Genomic DNA, 15,014 nt, shown 5'->3' with positions numbered 1-15,014 from the left:
GTTTCCAGCGTTAGCCCTTCGTCGCTCCGACCAGAGTTAACTCTGCTCCGACGAAGGGCTAACTAGTAAGTAAGTAAGTAAGTAAGGACTTTATTTATAGAGGGGGACACGTAACAGCTGAAAAGCTGACAAACCTGTGGCCCTCTAACTAGATTATACAGCATTACAAAAAACTGATAAATAAATAAATATATAAATAATTACAAAATTCTATGATAGAAATAGCAGGATATATTAAAAATATTCAGAAAGATAAAATTAATTTATAAAAAATTAAAATTAGATAATGTGCTATTGCTTAATATTGTTTCAAAGTTGTCCAGGTTTTTATATGAGCTTATAAAATGCTTTTTCATAGCTGTTTTGAATAGTTTTATACTAGGCTTATTTTTGATATCATGGGGAAGGCTGTTCCATAACTTAACTGCGTCAACACTGAATGCCTTGCCACCATCGTTATTTCTTAGGTATTTGGGACACACTAAATTTAAATTGCCATGTCTAGTAGACCTATTGTGTACAGAACTGTTCGTCTTGAGCAAGTCTCTGATGTAAATCGGAACATCGCCTTTAAGGCTCTTAAAAATCATTGTACACTTATTTAGTTTGATTTCATCAAAAAAAGGCAACCAGCCTAGTTTACTAAAGTTTACAACACGTCTAGAATAAGAGTCCACTCCAAGAATTACTCGGGCAGCCCTTTTCTGTAACCTTAGGAGACAGTGGAGTTCTTTAACGTCGCAGATATTCCAAACCATGCTCCCGTACATAAGGACGGGTTTAATCAAGGCGTTACAGTATAAGAGTCTTTCTTTTATTGGAAGGTATTTCTTTATCTTTTTCAATAAACCAATACGCTGAGAAAGCTTGGCCTTTAGGCTAGAAATGTGGTCACTAAACGCTCGAAACGTCAGCTTTTGTAATCGTTACGGTGGTTAATTTACCATTTCAACTTTGTTGATATATGCAAATTATTTCGTTACTCCCACCGACGCAGCCCCAGACAGTTTCTTTCGAGACTATCAGCCTTTACCTACTGATCTGTTTTATATTTATCTGTTTCATAGTAGCGATATCAACACTACTGATCTTAGTGATCTCTTTTTTATATTTGCATATTCCAAAGTCAACTCGCGAGCACCTATACTCTTTCTCGCATGTACTCAACTCAATACAAGCAACTCGCTATTACCATACAACGCCACTCAACCCCCACTCTATTCCTTCAGTACAGATGACTTGAGGTCTTTGCGGACATAGGCACATATTCCGCCGCCTCCTTTGTGAAGTCAATCTAACCTGTGTATATTGTAACTCTCAATTTGTATCTCTGCTGAAGGGACGGTGGTATTGAGCAATGGTATTGAGCCACATTTGGTTATAATAAACACAAGGGGCAAAATTAACCACTAATTTCTATTTCATTTTTCTTCCGAGACAAGATACAGTAGAGCCCTCGCAACAACTGCAAAAGTTTGGCTCAGATGCAGAAACGGAAAGGGAAGTAACAAAACTTTAATTTCTGCTGGTCTTCCGTGTCAAAAAGCGTCAAAATGCAACCAAATGCAAAATATGATGTGAAATAAGCCATAGCTATTATTATTCACGGGTTCTTAATATCTTTCTTTTTTGTCTGTTTAGTCACGGCTGAAATTATAAGAAAGTAATCAACAAACTTGTAAGAAAAATAAAAATTTTGCTATCCACCAGGTCTCGGTTGTCCAAAGGCTGGGTAAGCTATCGACAGGATAAATCGCTATCCAGTGGCTAAGTGTTGACAAAACATGCCACGCCATTCTAAGCGTTTAATTTGCACGAAACTTTTGGACTCTCTTTCAGCGTAAGGTTCACATCCGTGAGTGGTCTCTCAGCCCTTGAGGTTATCTCCAAGTTAGCCGTTAGCGCTTCAGATTGTTTATTACACGCGGTCATAAGTGCCTCTCTCAGCTTCCAAAGTTTAAGAAGACACAACCCTGAATATGTAATAACTAAGCTAATATTATAACATAAGCGCTAAATATGCTCGTTTATTTCTCCTTGGACTTTTTAGGTTACTCGAAGCTGAACTTCGCTCTTGGAAAACTGTTCGTATCTTGGAACAGATAGTGTTCGCAGACAAATATCTGTGCATCAATGTTCGCGCCAATTGGCGGACATTGATTATTAAAGGCCATATTTTGAGCTCTTAAGCATCATTTGATTTGATCTTTTAGCTACTATTGATCATTTTTGGGATCATTAACGTTTATCAGTTTCAAGTAATGATTTGTTCAGGGCTCAATTTATGTTCTCTGTGACGCCTCCGAAACGATGTTGTTATTAAAATATGGAGCAGCGCCCACTGGGCGTAATTACGAAAAAAAAATATGGGAACACAATTAAAGAAACCTCTTAAAGTTGGTTGCTAAAAAGGAAACATGTACTGAATGATAGATTTTTATTAAACGAGCCCAGTGGTCGTACAGATTAAGAAAGAGACTTGCCTTTCTGACTAATGTCAAACCTTTATACTTCAAAATTCGTTGAATATCTTAGGGAATATTACTTTTACAAACTTTTATATCGGTATATGCAGATAATCAACATGCAGGGAAGGGGGGGGAGAGGATCATAAAATTATAACTTCTAGCTACTGCTGATGAGGGACAATCATAAGAATATAATATATTCTTCACAAACACTACGAAGAAGCTTGACGATCATCTTGAAAAACTTGGCGCATATCTGTGTGTCCTCACAAGTTTGAATTGATAAAATATTGGCGGATGCCCCATACACTGACCGATTTTCACCATTATCTCGCATGTAAATGTTTTAGTTATACGGATGATTTCATTAAAGAGATCGTGATGTAATCTGCAACCAATCGGAACTGTATATCTCTTTAATCTTCTGATTGCATAAAACTAAATCGACAAACAATTCTTCAAAATAACATGTTTGCTAAATGAAGCCTAAATTATTTAGAGTAGATAATGTTAACGGTTCGCATCTGCTTTCTGTTAAGTACAGATGATTTTGCATTTGAAACGAGGTTATGCAATTAACTTAAAGTGCTTCTCCTTTCAGAGCTTAGCATACCGACTATTTTGGAGGTGATTACATCAGAAGGTACACGAGACTCTTTTTTATATTGTAAACGCAGGATTTAATACACTCATGTGTATACTTAAACTCTTTAATTTGACATTGTAATTCATAAAGATGCTTTAGGAACAGCTCATCCAAATCGATTTTCTTTATCTTAACGTGAAGAGTTTCATACAAGAGGTGCGCTTCTAAAAGTTCGCTTTGAGGAGCCTTATTTCCGATTGCTCTAGACTCTTGTGATAATGAAAAGATACAAAGTAACAGACTAATGACATTAATGTATGAGCAGGTAGCAGATTTTCCATACTTTGGCCCATGAAGGTGCAGTGGTGACGTGTCTAACATGGACAGTGATCACGAAAATAGTGGACAAAATTTTGTATACTTATTTACTTTACTTTTCTTTCGCCTCCCTCGAATAATCACCTCCTCCCCCTCCCCTCGCCATTTAGTCTTTCTCTTACCCCTCCCTCTCAAGTTAAAAATTCGCATCTTGGGTAACAGACAAGCTTTCATTTATTTGTTCCGAGACCACCGAATGATTACAAAAGCGCCGATTTTTTACAGTTTTTTCTATGACAACATTCATATACTTCACTTTTTCCTTTATTGCTCGGAGCTCTCTATTTAACACATCGGATATATTCTTGTTCCTTGTTCGCAATGAATAAATCGCTGGAACAGGTCCGTTTTCTAAAGTTCGCTTTCCGATAACCTCGGCAACGCCTTCATTGCTATCTTCTGCATTCAGGAAAGTGCAAACGAGATGGGATAGTTCAGTTGGTACATGCCCGACTAGAACATCAGAGCCGCCACTGCTGTCTTTTCCATCTTTATATAAACCGACCGAAAAGTCGTTATATGTTTTTGCTTCTTTTCTTTTGTCGTTTTTGCACAGAAGCGATTATTTTGTGATTTTTTTTTATTTAATAGTATAATAAAACAAAATATTTAAGGCACGACCTTCTTTGAGAAATATTTGAAATAATCGCCTCCCTCGAATAATCGCCTTTCCTCGAATAATTGCCCCCTTTTGGGGGCAAAAGAAATAATCGCCCCCGGCTATTATTCGAGGAAATACGGTAATAAAGATCATCCACTTTACCATTCGCCGTCGCAACCAGATCTTATGTAACCACAGAAGGTTGTTTTGTATAATAATTTACCTTCCAATGATAATCATGTTTCATGTGAGCTTTCGCAACCTTTTATGAATGGTTTAAAAGAGATGCAAATTCACAATTGATCATAGATGGTATCAAGTGTTTACGTACATTATGGTCTCGATGACATCGAATCGGTGACGTTAAATAAGGGAAGTTTCAAGTAAATGATAAATTTGATTCAACTAACAAGAAAGGCAACCAATCATATACTATTAGATAGGAGAGAATGTAAAACTAATTTCAGTCATTAATTTTTCATATTAGTCCGTATCCTAAGCCCTCTCGATGAAGTGGTAGGCGTTTGAAAGTAACATTCACAAACAAGGAAGCTTGTGAAATAAGCTTCCTTATGCGATAATAGGCAGGTCGGAATATTTCATGACACCATAGTTAGGCCTTTTCACATAAAATCAAGCGGTGTTTTTGCGAGATTTGATATATTTTGACAAGCTCACAGGACGACTCAAAAGACAAACAAAGTGTTTATACTCTACTCGCGCATTCTTTGTTCTTTGTTCAGTACAGCGGGATAATAACATTCTTACTATGTAATTTGCGGTAAATTTTCTCCCAACGAAATAGAAGAAATCTTGAGGAGCATATTATCATGCATTGATGGTAACATTAATTTTTTAACATTTTCATAAACTTGGTGATAGGGGAAGCAATTACCTGAACGAGCAGTTAGATAGACAGTGTACATCCGGCAAGCATGACTGATTCAAAATTGCCAAATTGTTTCCACCATTTTCTTCTTCTTGATTCAACTTTATTGAGCGTGATAATTGAAAATACATTTATAGTCTTTCAAGATGAGATTTCAAAGCGTCACCCTTTCTCCTTAGTTTTTAGCACACCTAAATTTAATACTCTACACGTCTTCGTAGATATAGAAACTAAAGCAAACAAAGAGTGAAGATTATTATCAACATAGAGAAACTTCTCGGTAGACTAAATAAAAGAAATTACCAGCTCCGTACTAAGAAGAAATCATTCATCTAAGTTATGGTGGAAATTAAACATCTTGTTTTATAACATGCCGAAATAAATTGAAAATATAACTGTTCGCAAGCAATTAAATCTCCGGTCAATACTGGGTTGCCACAGTACCAGTACAGGCTTAAAATGTGTGTAGGCAGCATTTTCCTTCAGCTTCAGATTTATTAGCTCCTCTTCGTCTGCATGTATACAGGTAAACAATTCTCTCGCAGCATTCATTACTCTATATAAAGTAATAATTTTCCGTGGAGGCCAATTCGAATCCAGGTCTTCTAATCTGGGAAATGGCTCCATATAATTTTCTCGACTTTTCTCTTTTGTAAATACTACTTATGAACAACCATTTCGATGAAGCTTTCTTGGCATTAAGATGATGAATGTTGGGTGAAGAGGCCGAGAAATAGTACCCTCTCCTTGTCTCACTTTGTGGTTGGAAACGAGATTGAAGTTGATGGCTGTTGCTTTTTCTTCCTGTTCTACAAACGATGGCACCAGAGTTGATTTGAAAAATCTCAGCGGTTAACATTCTACCTTAATTGAAGGACTTAAACATATCGATTTGAGGGGAAATCCAGGAAGAATTATTTTAGGAGTATTCTAAACTCACTAAGTGACACTTCCTCGTCGAAAATAAAAACTAGTTTTTAATTTAGCACAATATCTTAGATCATATTGAATAGTGGTCTTGCAAAATATAAAAATAACTGATTCTTTAGAATTAAATTCAGAGCTCTTTTCCTGAACAATGTCATGGTGCAGCTGATAAATAAACAATAAACTTTGTGGCATCGTAATTCTTAAAGAGCTAGATTTAATTGTTTGAAACTGACTCAGCAATGACGTACATTATATTAGTGATAATAGACGTACAAAACACGAAGCGTAAACAGACGCTTTAAAACTGTTGAATTTCGGGAAACTCGAATAAGGAATGTCCAGATTCCGTTGCCATCTTAGTCTCAACTGTAATTTACTCCAGTTTACTTCAATTATACATCCCAATGTACCCTCTATTATTTCAAAGTCTTACCAATTATAAATATGGCGACGAAAGTGACGTGTGTCCATCATCAGTGGTTCAATTTTCTTTTAAGCTGAACTTGCAACTTCACATTGCACCTGTCCGAGAACGATACGCTGCCATTTTTTTAAAGGAACTTACATAGAAATTAGAGCATAAGATGAGCGGTTGCGTAATGGCGCATACGCTCTCCACTCCCCCCCTTGCCACCTGCTTCTTAACATTCCTTTTTTTTCTCTCCGACTTTCCCTAAACTTGTGCTATAAACAACTCGGAAAGTAGGCTACTGTTATGTTCATTCATAACTATTCGCAAACAATAAAATCTCAGGCTGGGTTCCATCAGTGCAAGCACAGGCTTAGAAGATAAATGCTGCGTGCACTCATTTTGTTTCTCCTTATTTTCATAAACTTTGTCTGCATGCATACAGGTAAACAATTCTCTTCATGAAAGCTTCATTACTCTACTTTGTCTGCATGCATACAGGTAAACAATTCTCTTCATGAAAGCTTCATTATTCTAAATGGTGGTGAGTATGTATAGTACCTTTTTAGAGACTCCACGTAATCATATGCTTTTCAAATGCTAAAAATTTCCTTAGCACTTTATCAACAATACAGTCACACTAGGGCTTATTTAAAAGTACCCAATTTTTTAAAAAATTTGCATTCTACAGACACCTTCTGATTGTCTATACCGAGTTTATCATAGAGTTCGGCAGGTGTTCTCACAAGTTGTGAAAGTGCAATGGTCTCATCACAAGGAGCAATAATTTTTTTTTTTTTTGACAAATTGAGACAAATCTTACAGTCAACCAAATTAACGGTTTTTCATTTAAAAGTGCGACAGGTTTATTACAAATCGAGGCAAGTGTTATTATTAAGTTAGACAGGTATTACAAAGTGAGACGATCATTACAGAGCGCCGCTATCCGATCACGCAGAGATTCACTTTGAATGTATGAACCATTCCAGATAACTCTTGAAACTTATGTATTAACCAGATGGCCATACATTTTAAGTATTAATTTTCGTTCCACAAGGGTTTGTGACAGGCACCTAATAACTAGTGCTCATTTTGTAATCTAATCCCTAACAAGCAGCTTGGATTGTAATGCACGAGAGATATTATTTAGAATACACTTTGTGCTTCTGATATGAAGCTGTGAGCTGACAACTGAAAATAGCGCATTTACAAAGACAGTATTTTAAAATTTTATTGCTCTAATAACATTCACATCAGTGGATAAATGTAAAAAGTGCGGTTTTTTATCTTTTTTTTTTTTTTTTTTTAATGGAGAAAATGTGGCGTGTAGTCGATGTAGAGGAAGTTTGAAGTTTCCTGTAACGTAACGTAAACATCCGTAGTCTTTTGTAAATGTCCTTAGTATCTGGTCTGTTATAGGCAGCGGATTAAATGTAACTATATTCCCTTCTCTGTTCCTCGATCGAGGGCTTTAGGATGATCCTATTAAAAAGCGCAAAACGCACAAATCGGAGCTTCCAGCCGTCTGATTTCAGGCGTTCATTTTCACCACCCTTTCTTGCATTTGCATTCACCATGAAAACAGGGCTCTTTGCCTTCTTGATATAAGGATTAAACTTGAAGAGCAAGTTAACCCCGAGCTCATTTTTCTCCCGGCCTGTGCCTTATTTCTTTAACAATCATTTGCCATATTCCGCGATAATTGTTTCTGGACAAGTTCCAAAATTGAAAGGTTTGGTTGAATGTGCTTACATAACAATCGATATTGTCCATTATTTATTTGAATATTATATACTTTGTTCGCCTGGAGTTTTTTGCCCATATTGGACCAGAAACATTAAGGAATAGGAAATAGAGAATGTGCAATTGTTTTATAGAGAATTTGCCGTAACTGTAGATGATGTTATTGGCAATACTTTTCATGACTTCTATCTTTTCTGACTTGAATATAAATTATCGTACAAACAAAGAATGAAATCCTGTAAACCAAACTTAAACTTACAATCATAAAAAGCCTACCTGTACCATCAACTCGCGATTTGAATAATTTATCCGAGAACATGATTAATGGAGACGTTCGTTCTCGACTATTACGCGCAATTTTAGCATATCAATAGTACAGACCCGGCGAAATTTTTACTTTTTCTTGTCAGTAATTGTGAAAACTGAGCTGAATCTTAATTAACATCATTCAAAGCAATCGTGCTGGTACTACTCGACAGGCCTGTTGAAGATTTTTTTTTAATCGAAAAGGCTAATTATGATAACCAGGTGTTTCTCATATTATTCTACCCCTCTCTAGAACTTGCAAAGTAGGTCATGTATAAAAAGAAACAGAGGAAAGGAAAAGAAAGTTTACAAAGAAAATTTTTATTGAGACAAAATTAGTAAAAATGATTTTCATTTGGTATCGTATTTAAACAGCCACCAACCAGGTGTAGTTATGGTCAACGTCTTTGTTTACCATTCACGCTGACATTTTGGAAAAGAGCGGGGTAGCTGATATCCTGTGAAACACTTCTACTAAGCTATGTATTAAGATTTCGTTAAAATAACTTTAGAAGTAAACCAAAGACGTTTATGCCGAAAGGAATTGATTGGTCGCTTATTGTCAACATCGGCATGTAGTCGCTGATGAAAGATGGAATCCTCATTAATAATTTACAAAGTTGAGATCAAGCTCTATAATTTTTAGCAAAACCAGTCCTAGTTGATATCGGAATACTTAAGTTGATTGGCGTGGAAGGCGAGTCTCTTGTGGCTATCTTCTCAAAATTTCCAACTCCCAGAACTAAAAATTATTTTTGATATCACTATTACTAACTACCAAGGTAAGGAATTTAGCAGAAAATGTTAAAATAACCAGCATTTTCTCGCACTAATAAGATTCCACATTAGTTTGTTGATTTTCTTGTATGGCAGGATATTTCAAAAGGTATCCTAAAAATCCCAAAAATACATTTTATTTTTTCGTCTCACATTTTGAACGGTAGGTTTTTAAATATATTTAAGGTGTTATTGGATTCTTAGATGGGGAATTGAATTGCAGATTGGGAGTTGGAGACTTCCATATGTTACGACGATTGAATCGGAGTACAGCCAGCGCAACAAATTTGTCGCCTCGTTTCATTGTTTGAGTATATGTCTGTCATATGTCAGTTTAAATATGAAAGTCATCTCTTGATTTGAAGGTTTTATGGTACGATTTAAGTACTTCGAAAGATCCTGCTTTGCTGCACAAAATGATGCCTTTTTTTAACGCAAGCTGTGTTCATGCCCAAGTTAGAAAATAACGTCACAATATTTAAATTATTTACAGCGATATCTAGTTCATAATGAAGTTCCTTGCGTTCCTCACGCTAACAACACTGGTTTTGTCGATTGTGGCTGTGCCCTTCCCAAGAGAAGACTTTGCCAGCGAGATTAGGAAATCCGGTTATTACGACGAAGGTAAGAAAATATTTACCACTCACTAGCTTATTGAGAGGGTGTTGTAATTAATGCAGCCATGTACGAGAGTTAAACGAATCTTGGGGCAATTTACAAAAATAAAGTTTGCTTTGCGCTATGTCTTTTGGCACAAAATAACACATTTTCAACATCATTTTCCAAACAATGATACATAAAATTATTGAATTCAGCGATGAAGAATAGGAAATTATTTGACCTAATAGTTATTTTTGCAGCGTTCATTAGTTTTTTCTTGTCTGTTAAAAATTTTTACATATTTTCCGTACGTTATGTTAATTGCAGAAGTTGAGAAAAAAATGCATATATTTAACGATAAGTTTATAGCATCCTTGATCAGGCTGAATGCCACCCATGAACTTCCCGCACAGGAAGACTGCCATAAGTTTCTTATGACTTTGAATATACTCAAATCTATTTCCAAAATACTTGACAACAGAAAGTGTATAGATCCCATTTTACAAATAATGCCATAGACTATTTGTGAATAAGATATTAGAAAGTAAGAAATGAAATTTTTCTCCCTGCGTTGACTCAAAATTAGCATAAGGCTCAAAGATATGAAGTTAACTTGATGCTATTAACTAAGGCATCTGACTAATGGGTTCTGTTTGTAATTAATTATAGATATAGTTACCTCTTAAGCGGGAAAGCAATTTTTTCCTACTCTGAACAATGATCGTAGGCACCATTTTATACCGCCATTTAGAAAGCATGAGTTGAGATCGACAATCGCTGTCACTTATAAACAGAAATGTGGCTTTGTTGACCAGCGCTTTCCATTCTCTTCCCTGCCATTATTATCATTCCCCTCGCGGGTGGGCACGAATGTTCCAGTATCAGAAACATTACTCTACCAAAGCACAGCTTGAAACGAACAGATCTGCAAATAAAACTCTCGAATCCTAAGAAATGCCGAGACTTTGTGCTTGAACATGAAGAATTTCTTCTAATAACACTCGATTTCTATTGATTAACAACCCTTCTCTTGTGGAATATTCGTTTTGTCGTTTTAATTATTCATATTTCAAAATTCTTTTTTGTGGAAATACGCCGGATGGGGAAATTCAAAATGCCAAAATTTTCATAGAAATTTATGGAGACTGTTTTCTTCCTTACCTCTATCTCATAAAATCTCTTTCTTTGAACACTAATGAGTTCATAGAAAAATTTCACTTTGCTTACGAACTTGACTAAAGCAAAAGACCTCAAAATCAATATGCATATGGCGAGTTGTCTTCTTTGGATTAAGATTCTCACTTAGGGCACTTGTGCTTGTATACATAGATAGCGAGTTACGCCTCAGTCATTGCTTTCATTTGATAGGGTAAACAAAATAAAACAAGACAAAGTACATAGAGGTAATAGCTGTTTAATTGTGATACAAAAAGAGCTTTAAAAAGTCGGGAACATAAACTAGCGAGTGCATTTGTGCAATTTACCCAAAAACCAATCTACCCAATTTAGAACCTTGCCGTTTTTAAAACACTTCTAGTTATTTTTCCATCTTTTTAAAAGAAACAATGACTGGTTGGGATTTAAAACACTCACCGCGGCGACGCTTAATAAAAAGGTCAAATACAAAATAAAGTTCCATTTATCTGAAGAGTTCTCAAATTTCGAAAGTTCGAAGTTGTCAATACCACCAGGGGGCCCAATATGTCTTCTGCATCGTAATAACAGCGTTAATCGTGAATAGAGTTTGCCCTCGGGGCTCGAGTCCCCCTCTCAGAATAAATAAACTTTGATTATTTCGCAACATTACTTTGAATTGAATGGCTAGGAAATTTAAAAAGCTAAGAGCGTTATTTCCAATCTTTTGTTTCACCACATTTTCGTTGTCGACGTTGTTGTGCTTTCTTTACGCCCCCTCTTCTTTTCCTTTGATTTTCTTCCACTTCGGATTATGAAATCTCTTTGATAAATTAAATGGAGCAAGTAATTTTGTGGGCGGAATCCAAATGAGCCATACCTGGATCCCTTAAAATAACTCCGTAAATATATTCAAATGCGGCGTTTTTTAATTTGAAAATTCAAAGAACGTCCAATTCCACAAAAAAACATCGATAAAATGATGTTGCAATGTCTCGGTAAAATTGATATACTTCTCCTCGTAAAAGGAACATCGAGACAAAATTTAGTTCCCTCCAGATTTTGATATCAGACGAATCGACCTTGCTTTGACATCCCTTTTGAAATGGTTTATTTTAGCTGCTCCTCGTGAAGAGAAAAGAGCTCCTCCTTGTATCAATGCTGGTGGCCAATTTTATTGCCATCTAGAAGTATATTACGAGAGATCCTGCGTATATCAACAAGGAATCATGGTACAGAAATGCAGAAAAATGTGTGGATTTTGTTAGGTATGAAACTGTTAACTGTTTCTAATGATTCGATAGGCGTCCTGCTTTTCTATGTCTGACTATACGTAACTATGATTGTATATGAATGTTCAAGCAGGCATGAATTTTGGGCCATTTAGTCAGTGTCCTCTTTCGTCCAGATACGTTTGTCATTTAACTAGTCTTTAGAGAGCCTCCTTCACTAGGCGAGGTCGAAACTTGTGAATGTAAACCAGGGTTGCGCCTCAACATGCTCATAGAAATTCGTACAACCAAGGAAAGCGACCAATGTTACTTTCGCATTTTTTTTTTTCGCTGTTCAGTTCGACGAAAGATAACGCGCTGCTCCTCTAGCGGTAAATGAAATCTTAACTCATTCTTTGTTTACTTTCTACATTTTCACTTTGCAGGCCGGACGCTGTGTAAAGAGTTGTCTATTTCCTGTATATTGAAAGCTTTGTAGCTGTGGAACCATGAGAAAGTGGAAGTCAGAACGTGTTTCAAAACTCGTTTAAATAATCAAGCTAAATCGTACGAAATTCAAGTCCTCTTCTTTTTGTTCATTAACTGATGATGAACGCTGACAAAATGTGAGTTTCAAATTCCGTTCAATAAAATAGCAAAACAGCGAAAAGACTTTTTCTTTCCCTGGAGAAACGCTATGATCTGCTCAATAACTCAGCAGCAACAAAACCGAATCGTGCGAAGTGACTATTGGCTAACCCTTAACCCATTTTCCTTTGTGTTTGAAAAATGTATTATCGCACTGAAAACCATGCAAGATTCGTAGCTACGTCACGACAACTTGAAAATGTTAGCGTAATTCTTTTCATATATTTACATAGAACTTTAACCTAAGTAAATCATAATTCCTTAACAGGGCGTTAATCTTGCAAGATTAGAACGCAATCTCAAACCAACTACGCCATGTACATGATTCTACCGTGACGCGAGACAAATTTACTCTTTGTAGATACAAAGAAAACTGTTGAGGCTGTAAGCATGTATACACATAATCCTTTAAGATACTTCCATCATCTTTCGATGTGCAAAAGCTCTTTACATTTTCTTTACATTCAGCACTTTTTGAAGCAACCTTTGTCCATCTTTTCCTTCGATTTTCGCCGCATGAGTTTGTCTTCATTTTTGATCGTAAGACAAACTTTAATGTACTCCAAACTAAGAAGTGATTATCCTGACGATTACTCTATGAGGAAAGCAGGGAAATTAATGAAGGTTACAGATAAACTTCGTACCTAGATTCTTAACTTTAAGAACCAAAGTTACATATAACTGAATAACTTTACTTTAGATTGGTTTCATAGCATTTCGTTGTAGCTTTTGTTTTCAGCTTAGAGGCAAATTTCGGCAAGCTGTTCCAGTTACGTTAAGTCCTAACGCCTCTCCACCCAACCGAAACGTTTACAATAAACCCTTTTTCCTAATTCCCATCCTCTTTTTATTACCTGATGGATAAGAAGGTTAAGGAAAATCTGAAAGACAAGGCTAGAAATAATTATCAAGGTACATCATCCGCTAATAAGTAGAAGCAGTTCTCAATAATGGTCCTTGAAGAACTATGTCGCTAGTTACACAAATCATCAAATAATTTACGTCAATTAACGATAACTTTCGATCAAGCACTCATAGACACTTGAAAATATTAAAGTGTGGCTATATTATTGGAACCTTTAAACGCTTCGCTTGGTGCTCCTATCTGTGCTCGATATACATTCTTAAACTGAAAAAACAACTCAATTCATTTTTGGGGCTTGGATGATAAAAATTAAAGTTTTAACTTGGCAGGTCCAGGCAATAATGCAGCTTTGTTTAAGATACAGTACAAATACATTAACTTTCCAACCATTCAACCGGGTTAGTTTTCAGCTCTAATACAGCTATAAATGCATTTTGCCTAATTGGAAAGAAGGCCACAGGAAAAGTGAAGAATAATCGAAGGGTGCATTTACAAAGTCTCGAATGAAAGTTTATGAAGGAGTCATACTAAGTAAGCTTCTGGCGACTATGATACATTTTGAAAGGTTGGCCTTTTTTTTCCTAGAATAAATAACATATTATACATACATACATACATACAAAGTTTAAAAAATTGCGAGGATGGACAACTTCTCACGTAGAAAATATAAAAAATTTTATTAAAAAACGTTTCGGTCAGAGATCTTCTTCAGTTATTTACGGTAAATAACTGAAGAAGGTCTATGACCGAAACGTTTTTTATTAAAATTTTCTATATTTTTTACGTCAGAAGTTGTCCATCCTCGCAATGTTTTAAACTTTCTACGTTCGTGCTGGCTGTGAGGTTTGGACTGCGAATCTTTATTGATCCTCCTGGCGCGGTGTACCTTTGTTGGCCTGAGAGTTTCATTAACGACTTACGTACATACGTACATACATACATACATACATACATACATACATACATACATACATAAATACATACATATATACATACATACATACATACATACATACATACATACATACATACATACATACATACATACATAGGTTAGTTGACCACTCCCCATGGGGGCTTTTCAAGGCCAATTTCTACATATCCCAGCCCAGGGAAGGACATCCACGACACAGTAATCTCGTGCGTGGGAAATTAACGTTCCTACCCCTAACCCTGCAGGAGACGGGGCCTACGGTTTATTCGTCCTTATCCGAGAAGACTAGAATATCTATCCATTTCTTGATTTTAGAAAGGTAGCAATTTCTCCTCACTTATTTTAAGACCACGAGTATTGGTCCGACCGGGGCTCGAACCCTCGACCTCCCGCACAACACAATCCGGCGCTCTAACCAATTGAGCTCGGTAACCGGGAGGTTATTATATCCGCAGGTAAAAAAAAACCGTTTTGCGGAAAGATATCGAGCGACCGCCGGTTTTTTAATAAAAGTGTACTTTTCGTAAGCTCAATG

The 15,014-nt window shown here is 36.2% G+C and overlaps 1 long non-coding RNA gene across 2 annotated transcripts; it reads left to right on the top strand.

Annotated features, from left to right (window-relative positions):
* The first annotated feature begins 2,964 nt into the window (after window positions 1-2,964).
* Window positions 2,965-12,702, top strand: LOC111332032 (uncharacterized). Of its 2 annotated transcripts, none has more exons than XR_015990917.1 (4): window positions 2,965-3,111; window positions 9,581-9,711; window positions 11,941-12,089; window positions 12,479-12,702. It is a non-coding gene; the product is annotated as an uncharacterized LOC111332032 (long non-coding RNA). The 2 variants fall into 2 exon arrangements; XR_002694974.2 differs by lacking the exon at window positions 2,965-3,111 and adding an exon at window positions 8,932-9,092.
* The last annotated feature ends 2,312 nt before the right edge of the window (window positions 12,703-15,014 follow it).

This window comes from Stylophora pistillata, chromosome 8 (genome assembly GCF_964205215.1).
Source record: "Stylophora pistillata chromosome 8, jaStyPist1.2, whole genome shotgun sequence".
In the NCBI taxonomy this organism is placed as follows: Eukaryota; Metazoa; Cnidaria; class Anthozoa; order Scleractinia; family Pocilloporidae; genus Stylophora; species Stylophora pistillata.
This window is presented reverse-complemented; position numbering and strand designations above follow the sequence as displayed.